Source organism: Pectinophora gossypiella, chromosome 15 (assembly GCF_024362695.1).
Source record: "Pectinophora gossypiella chromosome 15, ilPecGoss1.1, whole genome shotgun sequence".
Taxonomy (NCBI): Eukaryota; Metazoa; Arthropoda; class Insecta; order Lepidoptera; family Gelechiidae; genus Pectinophora; species Pectinophora gossypiella.
This window is the reverse complement of record NC_065418.1, coordinates 1,080,897-1,106,108: the sequence shown is the minus strand read 5'-3', so window position 1 is coordinate 1,106,108 and position 25,212 is coordinate 1,080,897. Positions and strand designations below refer to the sequence as shown.

At 38.9% G+C, this 25,212-nt stretch overlaps 1 protein-coding gene across 1 annotated transcript in view; it reads right to left on the bottom strand.

Annotated features, from left to right (window-relative positions):
- LOC126373069 (disheveled-associated activator of morphogenesis 1) overlaps positions 1-15,708 on the bottom strand; it is a 178,845-nt gene extending 163,137 nt beyond the window's left edge. The window contains exon 1 of the mRNA XM_050019041.1: positions 15,689-15,708. The gene's annotated coding sequence lies outside the window, so the exon portion shown is untranslated. The remainder of the gene's footprint in view (positions 1-15,688) is intronic.
- Positions 15,709-25,212: the final 9,504 nt, after the last annotated feature.

Sequence of the window (25,212 nt, the reverse complement as noted above, 5' to 3'; positions counted from 1 at the left end):
TTAATGGGCTGATGATAATGATAATCCCACTGCTGGGCAAAGGCCTCCCTCCCCCATGTCGTAATTGTCATATATATTAGTCACAATACCGTAACCTTATAAATGTAAAAATATTTTAATGTATGTGATGTAGTCGTTCTTTATAACATACACATACATAAACTCACGCCTATTTCCCACCGGGGTAAGCAGAGACTATAGAATTCCATTTGCTTCGATCCTGACACACTTCTCTTGCTTCCTACAAAAAAAAAGCTTCCTCTAAAATAAATAAGTATTCTGTTTTATCATATAATCGTCATCCGCATTTAAAAATTCATACATTGCTTACGGCAAATAAACAAAGAACCTTACAAGTCAAACAATCAATTTATAACACAACACAAACATTTGCAGGTTTTAAAAAATAAACTCCATAATAGACTGCAAAACGCAATTTTAAACATAATAACGTTTCATGATTCTAAATGCCAATAACATTCGATATGTTCCCGGACACAGCAGCTTACGAAACATAAAATTAAGTGCACATATAAAATAAAACTAAGGAAGAAATAACTACCTACTACAGTTGGAATGACTCCTACCCGACTGCGGCTAAACAAAAAGGAGTGTTGTATGTTTTAATAACACCACCCAATTAGGTCGTTTACTAGGTTCAGCATAAATTATGAAATTCTGTTTACTAAATAAAGACAGCGATATTTTCGAGATCTAGTCTAGTTCAAAAAAAAAATTAACGTTAGGATGACTGAAAACGATGAAAACTGCTTGTTTATGATAGTGAGATTAATTAAAACAAAATATCTCTTGAAAGAAAACAAAAACCTAAATATTTAAGATTTCTTTGGAAATCGGCATAATCAAAACAAAAAGTATAATTCAAGGGGATTCGCCCTGGAAATGGAATCTCGTTATATTATGCTTCGGGATTGATCCCGGAAAATCAGAGAGATCTTGTAAGATCGGGATTGCATTCCTTGAGTCGAGCCAACTGTGTCTGTGAGAACTTCACTACATAGTATAAAACAAAGTCGCTTTTTCTGTCCCTATATCCCTATGTACGCTTAAATCTTTAAATCTACGCAACGGATTTTGATGCGGTTTTTTTAATAGATAGAGTGATTCAAGAGGAAGGTTTATATGTATAATAACATTCATTAAATAGTGGAGAAATACTGTTATTTTTGAGGTTTTTAATGTGATGTCGTAAATAATTTAATTTTTTCCTCAGCATTGCACCCGAGCGAAGCCGGGGCGCCAAGGCGGGTCGCTAGTTTAAAATAAATTAATAACTCATTGGTGCAAGTCTGGTGTCAAAATCAAAGGGAAAACCAAAGCACGTGCCACTAATCCAGTTCAGTGTTGCAATAGGAAATAAATGATCACAGTGTTACGTTGAATGGCAGAAACAATGGCAGGTTGAGCATTGTTGTCCCAACATTGATTTGTCAAATGTCGCAAGGTTGAGCCACCCACCTCAAGGTTGCGATTTTGGTTCTGGTCCGACAGAAACAAGTGTAAAAAGTAGGCACATTGAACGGCCATTTTACCTATAAGACGATATTACAAGAGTCGTGACTGGAAGCGGCGTTTGAAATATCAGAATGCGTTTTTGTAATATATTTTTTGTTTACGTCAGAGGCAGTTTGAGCAGGAAATATCACAGTGAGACGTCGATAGCTGTCCGTAATATATCGATTATCGACACATTCATCATCATCAGCCCATTACGTCCCCACTGCTGGGGCACGGGCCTTCCCTATGGATGGATAGGGAGATAGGGCCTTAAACCACCACGCGGGCCCAGTGCGGATTGATGGTTATTAACGACTGCTAATGCAGCCGGGACCAACGGCTTAACGTGCCTTCCGAAGCACGGAGGAGCTCGAGATGAAAACTTTTTTTTTGTGGTCACCCATCCTATGACCGGCCTTTGCGAAAGTTGCTTAACTTCAATCGCAGACCGAGCGCGTTTTCCGCTGCGCCACCGAGCTCCTCATCGACACATTATTGTGATGTTATCCTGTTAAACTTTCCCGTCGCCTTGTACCAGTAAGCACCGCAGCTTTCAATCCAGGAGACACTGACCTCGATCCCTGCAGACACCTAATTTTACTTCAAGTTATACCCGTCATTTTCTTTTCCGCCGAAAAGTAAAAAATGGACAATTGATAACTGTTAATTGTAAAACGAATGAGTAGCCCGGACGAATTAAATAGGCACCCCACTGATAAAATTTTGGGAGGGATTTTTAAATATCTGCCTAAAATTGACGTGTGTTACATAAATCTTATGCCTGTCAATTGCTTTCCTTTCCTTTTCGGTGGATAAGAAAGTGGTAGGTATAACTTAAAATAGAATAAGATGATATGTACCTACTGGAATCAGCTCGACTATAGGTGAAAACTGTGACTAAGTACATTTTTTTACCTTGTTTGAGACTAGCGTGAGTTTTTATTGCAAAAAATCACATTAGAATGTAGTTCTTCCAAAAGGCGTTTACGCAGTTTTCATTGTCATTCTTGTTGACAATTATTGTCCTAAATTCCCAGCAATATGTATAGGTACTTATAACCTTTTGTTCTACGTTTTGTCGGTTTCTACAATTTAGCGGATTATCGGCTTCTCGCCTGTACCTCGCACCATTCGAGTATGTCTCCATTTCACATCATTTCTTGACAAGCCCCGCCCCACGGCGCGTGACAAGTACCTACAGTTGGTGTTGAAACACGTTTAACATCTTTGACACTGATACCTTTGTAATAGTTTTGTAAGCTTTAGTCCGCGGCAAATGCGGACTTTCCAGGCGACGTTCCCATAAAAAAATGTAGATGGCGCTGTACACATTTGCCTTCGTTTAACCTTCTAATTTAATTGATGACAGACATGTGCATCTTTTATCTTGGGTATAGATGATGGCCCTTGTTATTACACCTAGGACAACACAACTTTCGACCATTATTATTCTGATCAAAATATAGAGAAGCAATATCGGTAGCAACATAATTTTATACATAGTTTGATCTAAATATCAAGCAACAATGATTTTTATAATGTTACTGCTATAACATTGTATTTTTGAATAATTATATACCCGAGGTCCTGTGGTAGGTACGCTAGCTTGCTTCTCAAACGGGTGGCGCCGGCTCGAACCCTTAAGTGCAGTTTTCACTAACACAATAAGCTAGACGGCGATACGGCTCACCCTATCACGTTGGTCTAGCAGAAAGGTCGGTGAGGTGTGGATACTTAGGTCATCTTACGATGTACGTCTGACTACTCTATTCGGACAAAGTCGTGAGCTTATGTGACATCAATTTTCTTTTTTTTTTCCTCCTAAATGGCTTCTATCAACAGGGACAATTCTGCCAGCGTCAGGGTTGGGAAATACACATTTTCAGTGTACAGGAGCTCCAGAAGTTTAGGCCAAATGATCGGTTGCGTAACCTAGGAACAAACAGATATAAACACATGAGGGTCGATTTTCTTCGTCATCAGATGCTTTGTAAACCTGTCACTGCGTCATAATTGAGGAAAGCAGTGTTGCTAGCAATTGGCACACTTGTTGTAGCCAATGTTGCCATTATAATAACAATAACGTGAACACCGTGTTTGGACAAACTTTCTATCGAATCCTTGCCTGGAGCGGTCACGGACGGAACCATTCCATTGTATTAGTTCTATTTAGAACCAATTTAACTAACAATAAAGCATTCTCCCATCGTATCGTACTTACTATACCACTTACAGAAAATAATACTAATAATAATCTTGCCGTCTTGTTGTGTCGGCTAGATAGGTGGCCCATCCAGGCATTGTATCTTTGTTATTAACATAGGTCGAGCACGCGCCATATTCCCCCACAGCCCCAGTATCCCAGTCCACTAACCCCCAACCCAATAATCCAGTTCCCTTTTTTCGTATAATCTGCAATAGTCCTACGCGAACCGGGGATTGTCTTTAAGTGCACTCCCATAGTATATACAGGGATAATCGCCGGTTGGTGTCACACCACATTTAGATTAAATTGTCTTAAGGGGCTCTACGTGTTGGCTTCGGCCCCACGCACGCGTTCTAAAAGTCCGGGACTCCATAGTTCCGAGATATGGAAACGACATACAAATAATAATAATAAGGGGCTTCTATATGTTGGTTTCGGCCCCAAACACGCCTTTCAAAAGTCCGGGACTCCCGAGGCCCGGAATATGGAAACGACATACTACGAAACGAATAATAATATAACACTTTATTGGATACAAATTAATATTAGGTATTCGTTGCCTTATAATGAATACCACGTAGGCACTGTTTTGAAAAACCACATGTGATTTTCTACAAAAAAAACGCGCAACGCACACACAAATTTCAATCCTGATTAAAATTGGACCACAATTCGTTACCTGAATTAAAATTAGCGGGGTTATTTTTAACAAATCCAAACATGAATTCAAATTCATAATAATTCCATTCTTATTATGAATTTGAATTCATGTTTGGATCATAGATAATGAATATCATGTGGTTTCCAGGATTTGTACCCGGTTAATGGCAATAGGTTCGCCCCCTATTACAAGACTGAAACGTAGGTGGCGAGGAGTGGGTGTATACACTTCTGCCTACCCCTTCGGGAACACAGGCGTGATGCTATGTCATATTTTGAATTGCAATGCAATGTCCTGAATAATAAGTACTATTACTTACATAATTATTATCGTTAGCCTCAACTACAATATAAACATCTATTCATCTATCTGAGCTGCGACAGTATTCACAAGATTCTATGTATTTTTCTTCTCATAACAACTTCCAATATTACTATTGTTTTCTTGAGATCTTCTTACCTGTCTGTGAATAGTGTAGTATAACATAACATAAGTTCACGACTGTAGCAGATTACAAACTCTGCACATACTGGGGGGTTAAAATGGCCACATCGAAACAATTCATCTTTGAAAGCAATATTGCTATTTTGCTATGTATGTTTATTATTATTTGCTTTCTTATTACTTATACTTTTGAATTGCTAGGATGTGGCCATTTTAACCCCCCTGGCCTTTCCTTCTGACCGTCAATCATTTTAAATTTCGAAATTCTCATTTCATTCCGCATTTCCTTTCATTTTACGCTGACTCATTGCATCCCCGACCTTCATTAGAGCAACATTTATATTACACTGCTTAGCTCTGGCCGTGCCCCTAATTTCGGATTGTAATCATTAATTCTTCACTGTATCTTATCGTGAGCATCGCTATAATTTCTTTGTGAAGTGCTAATAAACTGAATATTCCTGTTGGTGTTACTATTTTCGTCGTTATTACTAATTATTCCACTACTCTGTCGGCACTTCGGGACTCCATCCCCACGCATCGTGCCGCAATTGTATCCCAATGGGATAGTCAGAGCTAGGAGTGAGGCCCTTTTATAAAGGACACCACCACCATCGTTGACCAGTCCATACACTCAATTATTTGTATTTCTCGTGTATGTTGTTTTTATTATGTGTTTAGATTGTAAGTTATGTGTTACTCCGTGTTTTATATTATATATTTGTTATTGTGGTGTCCCTTTATAATAAACGATTCTTTCTTTCTTTCTTTCTTTCTAGCTACATCCATCGCAAGATGCACTAAATGCCCATATGTCACCGAGCTTTCTTTTAGATCAACGTTTATCTGGTGAGCCTTATCTCTGTCTTTAATAGTAAGTATAGCTGTGTTTACATTATAGTAACTACATTCTCTTTACGAACAGCCTCCATGGTCTAGTGGTTAGAGCGTTAGGCTCACGATCTGGAGGTCCGGGTTCGATTCCCGATGGGGACATTGTCGAAATCACTTTGTGAGACTGTCCTTTGTTTGGCAAGGACTTTTCAGGCTTGAATCACCTGATTGTCCGAAAAAGTAAGATGATTCCGTGCTTCGGAGGGCACGTTAAGCCGTTGGTCCCGGCTATTAGCCGTAAAAACACCTCCACCAACCCGCATTGGAGCAGCGTGGTGGAGTATGCTCCATACCTCCTCCGGTTGATTGAGGAGAGGCCTGTGCCCAGCAGTGGGACGTATATAGGCTGTTTATGTATGTATATGTATTATCTTTACGAGATCCATTAGGTTGATTAAAACGTCTGGGTAAGGACCTCTGTAGTATAATTCTTTATTCCTCAGAGAAATTTTAACACGGGAGTCGCCTTTTGGCTTTTTACACTTACATTTTTTTGCCACTTTTTTAGGTAAGTATAATAAAATGTTAGTGACATCGTAACGAATACTGAGGGGGACTTTCAGTACACGATTCTGAGTTAATAATTATCAAGTGGAATTTTCCGTCGCAATTCATGTTCTTGTGTTTTTTTTTTCTTCATTTTCAGTTCTTTCCACTTGATATCAACTCGGAATCATGGTCTGAATCATCCCTCAAAGCTTTCGTTACGATGTCACTAACACCCTGAACACGTATAGCAAATATCTATGAATTTTTTTTAAAGATCATCTAGGACCCTGTGCCGAGGTTTTTCTTGCAGCTTCTTTTGCAGCAGATTGTGAGAAGTTGCAGTAGTTTTAGGCGGATGAGACGTTCGTTATGTTGACGATTCAAAGTGTTATCTTACCTACTGAATAAAGATATTTTTGAATTCGATCGTGGTGTGAATATAGTACTTACCTAATGAATAAGGTGAATACCTAGTATCTAGTAGGTACCTATCGAACCTAAGCCTTCCATTTGGTATCGAACGGTGTAAAAATACATCACAAATAAACTTTTAGCATTGACTTTGACTTTCTGTACGTGACAGTGGTAGAAATCACGACATTTCCTACAATAATAGCCCCAGCGTGTCGTGACTTAGTTATTGTTTTTTTTTTTGTAAAATTGTAAAAATTCTCGTAATTTCATTGAATCGTTTTGATATTGTTTTTTACCGCCAGTGCAACTCTGTCGACATAATTATTTTACGCAAAATGTGGCTACAATTCATAGAATTATTACAAAAGTTTTGTACAATAAAGGAATGATATATAGGTCATCATCATCATCATCAGCCCATTAACGTCCCCACTGCTGGGGCACGGGCCTTCCCTATGGATGGATAGGGAGATCGGGCCTTAAACCATCACGCGGGCCCAGTGCGGATTGGTGGTTATTAACGACTGCTAATGCAGCCGGGACCAACGGCTTAACGTGCCTTCCGAAGCACGGAGGAGCTCGAGATGAAAACTTTTTTTTTGTGGTCACCCATCCTATGACCGGCCTTTGCGAGATATATAGGTCAATAATATCAATAAGATAAGCTATCGACTGGATTCCTAATAAGGGCCTTTCCAGGCTACTTTCCCCACACATACCATCGCAAGATGAACTAAGTACCCACACACACATAAACAGCCTATATACGTCCCACTGCTGTGCACAGGCCTCCCCTCAATCAACCGGAGCATACTCCACCACGCTGCTTCACTGCGGGTTGGTGAAGGTGTTTTCAGGTTGTTTTTCTTTTTGTGTTTCTTTTCTTTTTTTCTTTATCTTTTTGTTATTTTCTTTTTCTTTTCTGTGTACTTATTGATTTCCGTGTGGTTTCTGTCCTGTGTTAAATGTAATGTACTGTCTGTCTGTGTCTGTGGTGTCCCGAAGTAATAAATCCAATCAAAAACATAAATGTGAAATGACAGCCAAGTTCAATACAATGATAAATGCCTTGGTTGTTGACTTCAACGACAAAAGAAGTGAGATCTAAATGGGTGCCAAGTTCAATGGTCAGTCCTGAATTTATTTATAAGTAACAGTATAACATAAAATATCTTCTTATAACATAAGATAATGTATTGTAGCCTAAGCTCTGTCTGTCGAACAAATACTGCGCAAGCTACTACTATAACTGCTGGCGACTTAACACTTTCAAGGACAGAACGTCTATGGACGTTCCGATTCCAAGGTGTCATACTACCTATTATGAACCACCAATTACCCATGGTCTCTGTCCGTGAAAGGGGTAATACCTACTATGCGGGCCGCGGCCCGCGCGGCGCGTTGTGACATCACAAGCGGTCACGTGACTGTTAGCGGGACTCGGTATATCGGCCAGTTCTGTTTCTTGATCTTGGCTTGACACGCGACCGCGTGTCTAGATGTTTCTTTCTTTCTTTCTTTCTTTTCACGGCTAATAGCCGGGGCCAACAGCTTAACGTGCTCACCGAAGCACGGAATCATCTTACTTTTGCAGACAATCAGGTGATTCAAGCCTGAAAAGTACCCATACCTCACCGAAATTTCTGTTAGACCAACGTTATAGGTGGTGGCGGCGTTTATAGGTAGCTATTAATTATTCAACAAAAAATGTGTTTCTTCAATCGCAATTCAGCAGAGAATCGAATAGCTTTATTACTACAACAAAAAAACAGTCAGTAGGGCCAACATGCGCAACATGATAAAATTTTGTCACGGTCGTTTTATGGATTCCGACGATATAATTATGTCGTTCTGTCAAAATACGAACAGAATCACGTGGCACGCATGTTAGGGGAAAAACAAACTTATCGATTACGACAAAATTTATTGAATCGATCGATAATTTTATCATGTTGCGCATGCGCATGTTAGCCCTGCTGGCCGCGCCGCGTATAGAATGTTAAGCATCCGCGCTACTGATGTTTTTATTTTTACTATCGCTCACAAATGGATCTTTGGAGAAAGGCGACCCTAGTACATACACGGCATACCAATTAATACATTAAATGGATGTCCCCGACCGACCAATGCACAACGTAAACAATAGAGAGGGGATCGATTCTTAATCGATAAAGTATAACAAAGTGTTCCAGTAAAATAAGACTAATCACTTTGTGATCCCAAGTTTGGTCAGGACATTACAGGCTGATCACCTGATTGTCCAAAAGTAAGATGACCCGTGCTTCGGAAGGCAAGTTAAGCCGTTGGTCCCGGTTACGACTTACTGATGTAAGTAAGTAATCGTTACATGAATCATGTCAGGGGACTTTGCGGCTCGATAGTAACCCTGACACCAGGGTTGATGAGGTTGGTAATCCACCTCACAACCCACACGATAGAAGAAGAAGAAGTACATACGTATGTCTGGCCACATCGAAGCAATTCATCTAAGAAAGCAATATTGCTATTTGACATTTGCGAATAGTAAGTGCGCAATGCAAACAAATGTCAAATATCAATATTGCTTTTTTAGATGAATTGCTTCGACGTGGCCATTTTAACCCCCGTGGTGATCTGTAACACCGGTCTGCGCCAATCACAGACACCAGTCTCTCGTCTGCTTGATTAATCTGTACCCGTATACATCGGATAGGTATTGTATTTAAGTTCTAAACTAGTGAGATAGAGATAAAAATAAACATTATTTTTATTTATATTAGTTTCTTATTTTACTCTCCTTCTTCTATTGTGTGGGTTGTAAGGTAAATTACCAACCCCATCAACCCTGGGGTCATGACATGACTCATGTAACGACTACTTATTTACATCAGTAAGTAGTAACCGGGATCAACGGCTTAACGTGCCTTCCGAAGCACGGATCATCTTACTTTTGGACAATCAGGTGATCAGCCTGTAATGTCTCCTCTTTATGATATTTCCCCACCGGGATTCGAACCTGGGACCTCCGGATCGTGAGCTTATCGTTCAACCACTGGACCACGGAGGCCGTTTATAGTAGTATCTGTTTTCTTTTTTTTAAACTCAAACTGGGGGATTTATGCATCAACATAGGGAGCCGTTTTAAAAAAAAGCTTTAAGAGTTTTTTAAGCACTTTACCTGTATGTCTATCTTTACTTTTGCTTACACAATAACCACAGATAACACAACAGGATACTGGACACAAATGATTCACATTTGTTATCGTTCTCAAGTTGTGCAACAGATAGTTATCGGTGAAAGTTGCGTCAGAAACGGCTTAATGTTAACATATTCGAAGTATGACGCGAATGTTTACAACTTTTGGGATGGGCTGTTTGTTAAGATTAAATGTTTTTCTACAAGTTATTCTTAAATAACCTGAAATATTGTGGGTGGTCATCACTAATTTAAGACCCACGCTCATGTCGGTGCATTATCCATGCTACTTTTTTAGGGAAAAATAGAGCATTGGTTTCCCTTTTGCCTCCCGCTCCGCAGTACTCTGTCTGACGCGAGTGGGATGGCGCCCAGAGTAGTCTATTTCAAAGCCCTACTATGACTCCTGTTCTCCGCCTCTGAATAGTACTGACGGTTACTGCTGCCCTCTTCCAGGCTATATAATATACCTATATTATATTTCAATATGCGTATCGCTCACAATGAATCAGTCACAGCGACTGGAGCCTGGAGCCTCAAAGGGGACAGAAACACAAGCGATTGATTGATTGTGATTTTGTAATTTGGGTACATGCCGCCGGCTTGGTCGACTACGGTCGATTAATTCGTTCAAATATAATACTCTCAGATGACTCCGGGCCGAAGTTCGCTCCCAAAAGAGCACTTTCAGGCCTATTGTTTTAAATTTTGTACCAGGTTAGTCCTCAGCGCTCCCCATTTGTCCGGCCAAGTAGTTAATGCCATTTGCGGTAAATCTACAATAAGTCACTTCAAAAAAAAGTGTCTTGTTTATATCCCTTTCCTGCAAATATGTTCCAGATTCATTATACACATAACATAGGTACCTTACAGATACTTTATTGCACACACATTAAAAACCACAGATACAAAAACGGACATAAATAAATATATTGTTTTACAGCAATTGGGTCGATAATAGGTTCAAGAAAATTATGAAATTCTGTTTACTAAATAAAGACAAATCTACAACTAACTAAAAATAACTAAATAAAAATCTTTTCTTTTTTATATTTCACTTATTTCTAAATTTCTATAAAAAAAAAACGTAGTAAAAAGTCCGAAATTTTATCCCTTTTTTCTATGACATCATAGTGAGCTTTTTCATACGAATTTCAAACTGACTAGTTGGAAACTTCCCTATTACTTTAGTAGAAATCGATGAACATCAGTTTTTCGATAAGCTTAGTCCCATCCCTATCGCTTGGTATAGTGATGGTCCGCACACTGAATTCTGGACACGCCACACACGCAGTGAGGGTCGCAACGTGCCACCGAATGAAGGTCACAGCCATACGGATATGGTCTGCCAAGACAGGCTGTCTGTGCTTCACAAATTTTCATTTTGACGGAACCCTCACCAAACACTTCGTATTTTATAATTCAAATTCAAATTCAAAAATATCTTTCTTCAGTAGGTAACATAGTTACACTTTGAATCGTCAATTTTTACATAACGAACGTCTCATCCGCCTAAAACTACTGCAGCTTCTCACAACCTGTATAGCCGGGGAAAAGAAGCTGCAAGAAAAACCTCGGTACAGGGCCCTAGACGTTCTTTAAAAAAATAAAAATAAACATAAAATATTGTTATACAATTGAGTAATTTAGCTGCCTAATATCAGTTCTTTATAACACAGCATCACGCCTGTATCCCCAATGGGGTTGGCAGAGGTGTATGGTATTACCATTTTTTTTGATGTGTCTTATTTATTATATTTATATAGTTATTTACCACACAAATCACAAACAAGAAATTTTACATTTACAATAAGAAGGTTCACATAAATAAATAGGCTTTACATTTGACTTGAAAAATCAGACAACGAATTAATTGCAATCACATTACTTTTACATTAAACATTTTTACTTAGCCTAGGTTATTTTTTTTTTGTTAATTTTAAATGGCTTATGTAGCAGCCTAATTCCTGATGTAACTTTTATTTTATTAACTGTTTTATTAGTTGGTGTATCTTTTTATAAAAAAAAATAAAAAAAATATCTACAATTAAAATAACTTAAGCTCAGGAATATATCCCGATTGGGGTAGTCAGGTGCACATCTATCGCAAGATGAACTAACCCACACCTCACCGAGCTTTCTTGCAATCAACAAGTACTTATTTGTAAGTATTTGTAACCTTTCTCTCAAGACATCTTCCTTGGTACTTACTCATTGATACGTCCGATTTCATCTATTCATTCCCTTTCTTTTCTAACAATAGGGACGACGTAACATGGACGTGCAAACAACAGGCGACTATATTACCGATCTCCGTTAATTAACCGCTTGTTTTGTATGTTACATAAAGAAAAATCAAATCAATTCAAATCAATTGGATAAGGAAAGAAAGAAAAGAAAGAAAGTTGTCTGGTACCGGACTTGCACCAATGAGTTATTAATATATCTTAAGTGCACTTTTCACTGACACAACTCGACCATTGCAGACGGCGATACGGCTCACCTATCACGTTGGTCTAACAGAAAGCTCGGTGAGGTGTGGGTACAGTCATGAGCAATATAATGTACCCACTTTAGGACTCTGCCGCACTAACATATTTGACATTTAGTGAGATAGTTCAATTTGTCAAAAAAGTTAATGTGACATGGTACCAAAGTGTATATATATTAATGCTCGTGACCGTAAAAACGCCATCTATATTATTTTTGGTGAAAGCAGCCTGGAAAATCCCTTAATGGTAACTCATTCATTTTCGAACAGTTATCAATCTTTCGTCCCTTTCCTTTTCGGCGGATAAGAAAGTGACAGGTATAACGTAAAATTAAATTAGTGTGTAGCTGAAATCAACATGATACAGTCAGTCGGTGGTATTAACCCAATCTCAGCTGAGACTGCCCTCAAGATCATGCTCAAGTCCCTGTTTTTATATGAAAACTGTCACATTGACATCATCTTGAGTGCCGTCTCAAGGCTGAGATTGGTTTGTTAATACCACCCTTAGTTCATCATGGATGTACCTCTGACTACCCCATTGAGATATAGTCGTGAGCCTTTGTAATGTACTAAGTTTATAATTAAGTATACCACCAAGTAAATTTATCGATCCATTAAATAACACATACACGCATACATAAACTCACGCCCGTAATCCCTAATGGGGTAGGCAGAGCCACAAGTAATCAAAGACAACTTGCAGCAACTGTTGATACGATGTCGTAAGCTGGATATGATGAACCATGAATAAATTGCTTTTTTCCCTTTTTTTATTTTGACAGAGCGATATGACTTATATGGGTTCACATATTATAATCGACAAAACGACATAATTATATCGTCAGAATCGATAAAATAACCGTGAATTTTTTTATCACGTTGGGCATGTTATGCCCTACAGGTATGATACCAGTGCTGCATCTAATAGTACCTACTTGCGCTTTAAAAATGCTTGTGTGTGTGTGTGTGCGCGTACTCTCGAACATTACGCCTAATATCGATTGATAGAAAGTGATCTGTTCGTTGTGGTATCTACCTATGCCAAAACGAATTTACACCTTATCTAAACATCAGGCGGTCAATCTGCTTCAGATAAAGTTGATATAAAAATTAATAACTTTCCATGTCCGAATGAGATAACCATTGAAATGTTGTTGTGCAATCACCAAACTTTGTACCCATGGTCCACTTTGCTCAGTACTTATTCCATGCATAAAGTATACTTCCGTAAATAATAAAGGTACTAACTAATATCTTCTTCTTCTTATCGTGTGAGTTGTGAGGTGGAACACCAACTCATCAACCCTGGTGTCAGGGTTATTACTGAGCCACCGAAGGCCTCTGACATGGCTCATGTAACGACTACATACTTACATCAGTTAGTAGTAACCGGGACCAACGGCTTAACGTGCCTTCCCAAGCATGGATCATCTTATTTTCGGATAATCAGGTGGTCAGCCTGTAATGTCCTAACCAAACTAGGGATCACAAAGTGATTTGTCCCCACCGGGATTCGAACCCGGGGCCTACGGATCGTGTGCCCAACGCTCAACTATTGGACCACGGAAGCCGGAAACTAATATCTAATATCGCCTTATAGCTTAGAATTGGTTAGGACATACAGGCTGATCACCTGATTGTCCAAAAAGTAAGATGATTTTTTTGTGGTCACCCATCCTATGACCGGCCTTTGCCGAAGTTGCTTAACTTCAACAATCGCAGACCGAGCGCATTAACCGCTGCGCCACCGAGCTCCACCACATTAGAAACCGTTTATTAGCGGCTTAATAATAACTATGGCACCTGGATTGCTTAGACCGGTCATCGAACTTACAATACACACAAGAGAATACGAGAATACGCGTAAACCATCATAGAAATAGATTATAGTAGTGTGTAGGTCGTCTGTCCGCGCGGAGTATTCCTGGCGTTATGTAAACATTCACGCGGCGCTGCGCATTTGCTCGTAAATTTTGTGCAGGCGCAACGAAGATAATGTTTTTAAAATCCTTTCTTATGAGTTTGGTTAGTTAAACGATGACATCATTAGTTCTTAATAAACGTGTGTTGATATGATGGTCGCAGGTTCAAATCCAGCTTGAGCCTAAACCAAATTATTGAATTTGTTTTCGATTTCGTGTTTGGATTTGAAATTTTTTATCATGTAACACACATACTTACTGGTTTATGTCTAGCTACACGAGTATACAGTTTCATACAGTCAGCATACACTCGCGCCTGTAATCCCTAATGGGGTGGGCAGAGCCACAAATAGGTACAACTGCCAAAAACGATAAAGATTAGCATAAGCAGCTTCTTTAATATATTGTCCACTCTACAACTTTCTTCCAAATTAAACTGTACTATTTCATAAATAAAATGTAATGTCGTGTGCGCTGTAGTTTGATTCGTTGATGGTTGGAGACGACAAGGGTTTAAGTGTCAGTAATAAGTTAACAAACTTTGGTAGCTATTCCATATGGAATAGGTTATAAATTGGTGTGTGTTTGAAGGGGCCACGTGTAGTGTAACTCGTGTAACTTCCAAACTTCCTGCATTACCCCGGATATAGCACGTTCGTGAGGCAATTAGTTCTAGACATGAGTTTAGCTGAAATAGCATCGATAAAAATCGGTAGCAGCGGGCTTAGCACCGTAAGCACGCGACTCTTTCTCGCCGCGACAGAGATCATCGTCTCTTTCTGGGATGTCCCTTAAGTTGCATAAAATTAATAACCCTATTTTGAAAATCCATAACAGACTTGACATAACTGTAATTTGCATACCAATTAGAATGAATAACTTAAAAATATATATCATTATTAAGCATATTAATGAAAATCCATAATTTTAAAAATTATAACTTTAAAATACATAGCTTAAAAAGCAATAAATCTGCAAATCCATAATATTAACATAATAATTATGTAGTTAATACCTGTCTCTGGACAGATCAAGCATTAAATATTGTAGTTGTAATAGGTAGGTATGAATGAATTGAAAGAGTGGTAATGGTAAAATCAACATTTACAATAATATCGTCATATTCGTCATCAAACTGTTTTATTATTTGCATTATATCAACTTTTATGGGTATTAAAATTAAGGGTGTCAATTATATATTTTTTAATCGTTATTTATATTGACATTATGTGTATTAAAGATATACTTTTTAAATATATATATATTTTAAAGTTATGGATTTTAATAATTATGTGTTTAAATGATTACGGATTTTCAATATAAGTAGGCATTTTCAATTATAGATTTTAATATAGACCCCTCTTTCTGTGCAGTACTGTGAGAGAGTGACGGGTGACGTATGTCGAGGCGAGAAAGATTCGCGCGCTTACAGTGCTACGCCCGCTGTTACCCGTTCGGTTTATGATCTAACCTGTATTGGGCTGGGTTTCCCTTCGCGGGTTCGCCGTCAGACAGGCAGCAGCCGCTTCTGTAAACAAACGGACTTGTCAAATTTTCAGGTTGAGTAAGCAGATCTTGTGAAAAACGGTATAAAGCTAGGGAGATGATGAACAACGGGCAGTTATTTTTACTAAGCTTGTTCTTTGGTCTAACAGAAAGCTCGGTGAGGTGTGGTCCAGTGGTCGAGCGTTGGACAGACGATCCAGAGGCCCCGAGTTCGAATCCCGGTGGGGACATATCACAAAACCACTTTGTGATCCCTAGTTTGGTTAGGACATTACAGGCAGATCGTCCGATTGTTCGAGACTAAGATGATCTGTGCTTAGGAAGGCACGTTCAGCTGTTGGTCCCGGATACTACTTACTGGTGTAAGTAAGTAAAATGATTATTTTTCATAAAAAATAAAGAAAATATTAGTACAATAAAAACCCCACAAAACCAATTCCTCTGTTTGTCTGTGGGAGTGGAGTTCGCTTAATGTTATTATGTTTTAAAATACTTACAGTTAACATACAGCTAAGAGATCTTTTGTAAGTATGTAGTAGTTTGCATAAGTCATGTCAGGGGCCTTTGAGGGCTCAATAATAACCCTGATAATGACGTTAATGAGGTTGGTAATCCACCTCACAACTCACACGATAAGAAGATCTTGCGATAAATGTACCTCCGCCTACCTCAATTGGGATATAGTCATAAGCTTATGTTGTGTATGTTGTTGTGTTAGCAAAGTTGCCAATGAGGTGACACATAATGAATACCCAGGAGTATCATGGAGCTTCCTCCCAAAACGATGCTCGATCTAATCAAACGGATTAGTCCAGAGGAGTTTTAGGATTTGGTCACAATATATCTTGCTTGGTCGCAGTGGCCATTCGGGCTGCATCAGTTCGAGCCCTCTCAAACACAAATAATAATAATAAAGGTCCCAGAATTGAGCTCATGTTTGCTATTACCAATATCGACCGGGTTCACGTCACACCTCTAACGAACCCAACTCACGTGTTCTCGGAATCGACGCTAGATTTACTAACAGTGTTCTCACAATCTAAGTATAAACATTGGGATGAGTCCGCACTGAAATCACTACCCAAGTATGGCCGCCGGTCGACATTCCTGACGCATTGCGCGTTAATTGCGGCAATGCAGACTTTTGAAGTAAGTAAATGATGAAGGAAAAGATGGGGAAAGGAAACCAATCGTGGTTGACATTGCAAACTGACGTATCTGCCTTTTTTTTGCTAAAATAAATTGTGACTTATTGACAATTGCAAAAGATGCAAATCAGATTCGCCAAAAAATTCAGATGCGTCAGTCAGCGACGTCCGCGAGTTATTGACGACAGAAGAGGCAAGATGATTGGACACTTAGTCTTCTTCTTCTATCGTGTGGGTTGTCAGGTGGATTACCAACCCCATCAACCCTGGTGTCAGGGTTATTATTGAGCCGCCATAGGCCCCTGGCATGACTCATGTAACGACAACATCAGTAAGTAGTAACAGGGACCAACGGCTTAACAACACACACTTAATAAGACATGACGAATTCATTAAAAACATCATACAAGGGTAGATAGAAGGAAAGAGAGGAAGGGGAAGACAAGAACAGCTTATATGTAAGTTCCTCTTTGCTCCTATCATTCCTTTCTCCTCCTCTTCCTCTTCTCCTCTGTGTCCCTCTCTTTGCATCTACTTCTACTCGATTTTTTACATGAAACAAATTAAAGAGGCGAACGTCGTGTCTTATAAGGAATTTTAATTCAAATTTTGGCGAAATCTGGTTTTTGGTAGACAAGAATGGAGAATGCTACACCGACAAGAGCTTGGCTCTTAAATTGATGATTATGAAATGATAAGAACGCTTGGCTCTACTTGTTGAGGTCGCAGGGGCCCAGCAGTTTAAATTCGATTTCCATCAATATTGAATATTATTATTTATTTCGATATTTACAAACAGCTTACTCTTTCCTTTGCAATGAATTATATCGGCGCGTAACATAAGTTAGGGTGCCTATACACTATCAGCTTACGACTTGCGACAGCTGCACGCGACCAGACTACAATATCGACCGACAGTCCCCGCGACACGACACGTTACATATTTATACATACATACATCACACCCTTAATCCCTACTGGCGTGGGCAGGGCCCTAGTCGAAGCGGTCTCCTTAAATATTGTGTAAAGATGAAATTTGAAGTATGGATGTCGTGGCCAGATCTTAGAATTTATCATTTCATGAAGTGTTCGACCATTTCATGAAATGGTCATATTTCATGAAATAGGCAATTTAAATTGACCCGTGAAACGTCAACGTTTGGCCATATCGTTAATGCAGGCGGTGTCAATGGTATGTGGTGTAATAAAAATGCGAATAGTCGATTAATTTCTTAGGTTAAAAATTATTTACCTAATCAATACTATCGATTTGGAAAATTGTACAATTACATTGATTCATCGATTATAATTATCAATCAAGTTTTAAATATAATCGATACCAGCGGCACTGCCGGTGGATAATGTTACTAAATTTACGATATGGTTGCCAAAGTTTGGCCATATCATGATGTAATCATGCATTTAGATACTCATATCGTTAAACGTTTTGTGTTCATTGATCTGGCCAAACCACATCATGATGTGGCCAACGAGTGATATTCTATTACATAAAGTATGACCATTTCATGAAATGATCAATTCTAAGACCTGGCCACGACATGGACACCGTCTACATTAATGATATGGCCAAACGTTAATTGAAATAAGTATGATTAAACGTTGACGTCACAACGATATGGACAACTTAAGTTGGCTGTTTTATAAAACCTGACCATTTCATGAAATTACTTATGAAATGATCAATTCTAAGATCTGGGGAGTTAAAATGGCCACATCGAAGCAATTCATCTAAGAAAGCAATATTGTTATTTAAGTTTTATTTATTTTTATATGCGCAAATGTCAAATTGCAATATAAAATAATAATAAACTCGCTGATATTTTTTCCGGCCAAGTAGTCTCCGGCCAAGTAGTTAATGCCATCTGTGGCAAATCTACAATAAGTCACGTAAAAAAAAAACCCCCGATACGCAACCCGTTTGACATATATACTGTCAACTTAATTCTGTCGGGTTATTGGCCAATATAAAAATTTGGGAGAGTTTGCAATATTGCTTTTTTAGATTCATTGCTTCGATATGGACTTTTTTATCCCCCTAGTCACGACATATTATCATTATACACCATGTTTACCTCTAATTCTAGATTAGGTTTGTTACAACACATAGAACTTTCTAGTATTGATCCCAAGTGTCGTCTTATCTGTCTAATGCTTAGCGGAGGTCATGACCTCGCCGACCTTAGTCAATAAACTGCGCAGAATCATCATTAATTTGCCCCTGAACTTCCCCGGTCGAGTGGTGAAACAAATTCTTTATCGCGACCGGTCCGGGTCTTTGACCCTCAAAATTCCCCCTCGGCTAAAGCTCGGGTTATATTTAGAACCGCACACGCGGGAGACTTCGCTTAAAACCTAGGAGTTTTGGATCATTCTTGTTAAGTGAACAGGTTATTTGACAACTTACTCATTAGAGATAATTTTTAACGAAAAATTTACGTGGAATTTGTATGGAATAGGCAGGTAGGTACCTACTTAATTGTGACGTCATCAATAAACGTGATCAAACGTCGTACTGATTGGTCCCGATTCCTGCAAACACCTCCTAGTTATACCCGTCATTTTCTTATCCGCCGAAAAGGAAAGGGACGGATGATTGACAATTATTAATTTTAAATTGAATAAATAACCCGGGCGAATAAAGCAGGAATCTGGCTGATATGTAACCCGTTTGACGTATGCTGTCAACTTTATAAATTTGGGAGGGTTTTTAAAATTCCTGCCTAAAATTGACGTGTGTTCCATTTCGTGTGAATCCTTAGTTCAATGTGACGTCATCAATAAATATAGGCAAATGGGTATTTGACTGGGTCAAAGATAAATTATAAAATGCTAAGTAAAAATAGAAGCCAGTTTAAAATTATCAAAAATCAATCTCATTTTACTTTTTGACTTATATGGATTAAGTAACAATGAGTACGTGTGACATTTGACCGCTTTTATTGATGACGTCACAGGACAGTATTTCTGTACAAACTACAAAGAAAACTATTAAGTATCTCTTTTGACTAGGTTGTCAAGTAGATGTCGCCTTCGCTTTCGTTGATACCTATAATGATTGATTAAAAAAGTACTTAATTCATCTGAGACATAGTTCTATTTCTAGAAATTCATATTATTTTACAACTGTCCACCAAAAATTTTGAAGTTTGAATGATATAGGTAATATTACCTGTGAAGAATTGATATTTATTATAGCACACCGCAGCCTCCTGAATATCGTATGGCATATTTCTGGGAATAAAAACCGATGTTTATGGGACAGGTATACGAGACGGTTGGATGCGGTGAACTGTTTTATCCCAATTTACATAATTGAAAGCTCACATAATGTAGAAATAACTGGCCACGTCAGGAATTCAACTGTTGCTTACCAGGATGGGTTATGTTATGATTTGCATATTTTAGGTCTTATGATTATTTATCGGAATTTTCGTCATATATTAATGAACATTTGAGAAATGCATTTTCGGAGGTATGTGACTTAACCTGTGTTGGGCTAGTTTTCTCTTCGCGGGTTGGAAGGTCAGTGGAGAGTAAAAAACCGGACCTGTCAAATCTTCAGGTTAGGTAAGCTGACCCTGTGGAAAACGGGACAATGCTAGGGGGGTGATGATTAATAGCTACTAGGGAATGCAATCCCGATCTCGCGAGATTTTGTCTAATTTTACGGGATCAATCCCGAAGCGTAATATGACGAGATCCCATTCGAGATTGACGGGATTCGGCGAATCTCCTCGAGTTATACTTTGATTATGCTGATTTCCGCTGGATGCGTGCAGCGCAGGACCGATCGTCGTGGAGATCCTTGGGAGACGCCTATGCCCAGCAGTGGGCGTCGTACGGCTGATGATGATGATGCTGATTTCCAAATAAAACTAAATTATTTAGTTGAATTTTTCAGAATAAAGGTTTTTATCAGCCCACTTGGGATGATTAAATCTTTCAAATATATTCCTTACAGACGACGCCCTGAGCCAAGGATCAAGTCCAACTGGTCACCTTCAGGCCGGTTGTGTTAAATTTTATACTCGGTGATAGTCCTCGGCGCTCCCCATTTGTCAAGTCAAGTAATTAATGTCATATGCGGCAAATTAATAATAAATCACGTCAAAAAGTGTCATGAAATCTTAAATAAGGAATGTTTGCTGAGTTGCGCAAGAGGGGCTGGCATATTTGGCTAAAAATCAGAATGGAAATGAAAAACTGATTAGTTACGAATCGGATTTCATATTTTCATGCAGCATTCGAACCCCGTTTTTTACGAAGGTGTTATGCTTTGTATATGGTGCCCTACTCGTGGTTACATTCCGACTGACTCCAAGTTTTTGCGACCTGTTTGGATCTGCAATTTCTAAGGCATGACAACGTGATGAGAATAGATTTGTCGTGGTTCTTGCGCAGAAATAATTTCTCTGTAAATTACCTTTACTTTTTGGTCACGACTTCGTTTTTTGATCGAGGGAATTGGTCTTTATCAAGGTCGCGTATGATGCAGCTTATAAGAGTTTGAATTGAACAGTATAATTTCATCATTTCCCTAACATTGCCGTTGTCCCATTTTCACAGGGTCCGCTTACCTAACCTGAAGATACCCTGAAGGTAACCACTGCGTGCCCAATGCAGATTAGGTCACTTACCTGAGAAACGCATTTCTCGGGAATGATAATGTTTTCCTTCACAGCTGAGCACGTGATAATAATTTACTTATGATCCAAACATAAATTCGAAAAGAAAGTCGAAAATCATTGGCTTAAGTCCCGTGCTGGGATTCGGATCTGTGAAAGACATGCGTTCTTCGAACTGTGCAACCACGACTGGATAAAACCTACTTCTGTAGGACAAAAGAAGCCTAGCTCTATAACCTAGAAGGACGTGCATTGACCAAATTGGAGATGTCCGTAGAAAAGGTTCAGTACGATATACTCTGAACCGGCGTGCGCGTATGGAACGATTGATGAATGTGGAGGAAGCAAGAGAAGTGTGTCAGGATCGAAGCAAATAGAGTTCCATAGTCATAGAGAAATAGGCGTGAGTTTATGATGCATATGTAGGACATCCATAAAATGTTTGGAATGCTAATTAGCTCAAATGTCTCAAATGCATGGATCCACGGGTAATATGAACCTCAGTTTCATACACAAGACATAATTAGCCGCCAACGAGTGGGTGTATATTACGATATTTACGATGCACCTCTTGCCTACTTATGTTATGTTAGTATGTTTAAAATTGTGCAACCTACTGTAAATGCAATTTCATCTATCATGATGAACATATGCATAAGCTCACCTTCGCCTTCCGAGGAAACACTAATATGTTATTACTCGAGTTTATAGTCAGGTTTAGTCTCTTTAGCAAGTATTATATATTTATTCATTTACTTATTTTTCTTATTATTTTCTTTTTCTTCAAATAGTTTACGGTTTAGGTACGTAATTATGTGCTTAGACTTTAGAGCCTAGTTCTTTTTGTTTCACTGCATTTTGATTCCCCAACTGGCTGCAGCTGAAAATCAGTGTCATAGTCTAGCTACAGCTAGGCCGTAACATTTGCTGAGCTGAAGCCGTTTCGGCATTATGTATAATATCATCATCACCAGCCCATTAACGTCCCCACTACTGGGGCACGGGCCTTCCCTATGGATGGATAGGGAGATCGGGCCTTAAACCACCACGCGGGCCCAGTGCAGATTGGTGGTTATTAACGACTGATAATGCAGCCGGGACCAACGGCTTAACGTGCCTTCCGAAGCACGGAGGAGCTCGAGATGAAAACTTTTTTTTCTGTGGTCACCCATCCTATAACCGGCCTTTGAGAAAGTTGCTTAACTTCAACAATCGCAGACCGAGCGCGTTTACCGCTGCGCCACCGAGCTCCTCATATGTATGTATAATAATTATTAAGTTATTAAATTACCTAAGTATGTTTTGTTAATTAGTTTTAAGTAAGCCGAATAAATATTTTTTCTTTCTTTCTCTCTTTCTCACGACTATATCCCAATTAGGGTAGTCTGACGTATATCCATCACAGTCATGATCTTCTTATCGTGTTGTAAGGTGGTAAATCGACCTCATCAACCCTGGTGTCAGGGTTAACATTAAGCCGCCAAAGGCCCCTAACATGGCTGATGTAACGACTACTTCCTTACAACAGTAAGTAGTAACCGGGACCAACAGCTCAACGTGCCTTCCGGAGCACGGATCATTTTACTTTCGGACAATTTGTAATGTCCTAACCAAACTAGGGATCACGAAGACTTTTGTGATATGTTCCGGGATTCGAACCCGGGACCTCCGGATCAACTACTGGACTACAGAGTCCGTTTGTTACGGGTTATTGATCGATTAAATCGCAAAGCTTCTCATCAATTAAATAGTCACGTCGGGTCGCGTCCGCTTGCCGCTGTGGTACGTCAGCTTCCGATGCGCAAGCGCTGGTGTCAAAAACTTTGACAAACGACATCTAATTTGAAATTACTATGCAACGCTTATATGACGTGACTTATTTTAGACTAACTTTCCGCCCGCGATTCGGTCCGCGTGGACTACGGTTATGGCTTGCAAAAGGGCTTTTTCCACCGCCTTTTCATCCCCTTAATGGTATATTTCTGAGATAAAAACCACCCCTCATTCCCTGGGTCTCAAACTATTTGTATAAGTACTACACAAAATAACATAAGCTCACGGCTATATCCTAATGGGTAGTCAGAGGTACAACTATCGCAAGATAAAAGTACCCACACCTCACCGAGGTTTCTGTTAGACCAACGTGATAGGTGGTGAGCTGTATCGCCGTCTATGGTGGTCGAGCCAACTGTGTTAGTGAAAATTGCACTTAAGATAAATTAATAAAACATTGGTGCAAGTCCAGTACCGGGGTTTGAACCGACGCTCATTTGAGAAGCAAGCCTGTGAACTACAGGATGTACACATTGGCCCCGATTCCTGCAGGCACATCCTAATTTTATTTTAAGTTATACCGAAAAGAAAAATGACGGATGATTGACAACTGTTAATTTTAAAATGAATGAATACCTAACCCGGGCGAATAAAATAGACATCTCGCTCATATGGAACCAGTTTGACGTGTGCTGCCAACTTATTCTGTCGGATTATTGGTAGATATAAAATTTTGAAACAGCTTTTTAAATTAAAATACATAATGGTGCTAATTCCTGTAAACACCATCTTATTTTATTTTAAGTTATATTTGTCATTTTCTTATCCGCCGATAAAGAAAGGGACGGGTAATCGACAAGCACAAAATTTATGGAACACACGTCAATTTTAAGCACAAATCTAAAACAACCGTCTAAAAATTTTACACCCGACAGAATTATGTTGACAGCACACGTCAAACGGTTTGCATACCAGCGAGATACCTTTTTGACTCGCCCGGGTTATCCATTCATTTACTCATTCTTCCTAAAATTAAGAGCGGTCAATCATCCGTCCCTTTCCTTTTCGGTAGATAAGAAAATGACAGGTATAACTTAAAGTAAAATTAGGAGGTGTCTGCAGGAATCGGGGCCAATAACGGGTTCTTAAAGCGTTTAAAGTAGTGCGTTTAAGGGAGTCTCATATCCCTACTCTAAACGCGGTAAGAACTCTTTATTATGCCTTTATTGTGTTTTAATTATGATACCGCGTAAACTTAAAACAAAACTTTTGAAATTTCAGCCTAAAATTGACGTGTCCCATAATTTTCATGCCGGTCGATTACCCGTCCCTTTCTTTTTCTGCGGATAAGAAAACGACAGGTATAACTTAAAATAAAATTAGCTGGTGTGTACAGGATTCAGCAAAATTTCATCTTAATCGCTTCAGCGGTTTAAGCGTGAAACGCTAACAGACAGACATGCAGATGTAGTTTCAAATTTATAATATTACTACCTAGGGATATCAAACGTCACTTGGTATTGATACAGCACGAAAACAAGATACCATAGAATTGCCATACGATAACCATGGAACATGAACGCTATCACCACACCAATTTAGATATTGCAACACTACATTTTGTTTTATCGTCCAAGCTAAAAATACTACAAAAATACTTTTGTTTAATCCGGGTTGTTCGTGTGAAATGCGGCAAATTATCTGTCAAAAGCTGTATTCGCATTCGGATTCGCAAACGTCTAATAATTTACATTTTTACAATACAATACAATACAAAAACTCTTTATTGCACTAAAATCACATAAAAAAATAGTATTATAATTAAATTGGTTGTAATTATAAATATACATATATAGCAATGGTGTAGCGAGATAGACAATGCAAAATAAAAAATAAAAAATGTTGAAAAATATAATATTTTT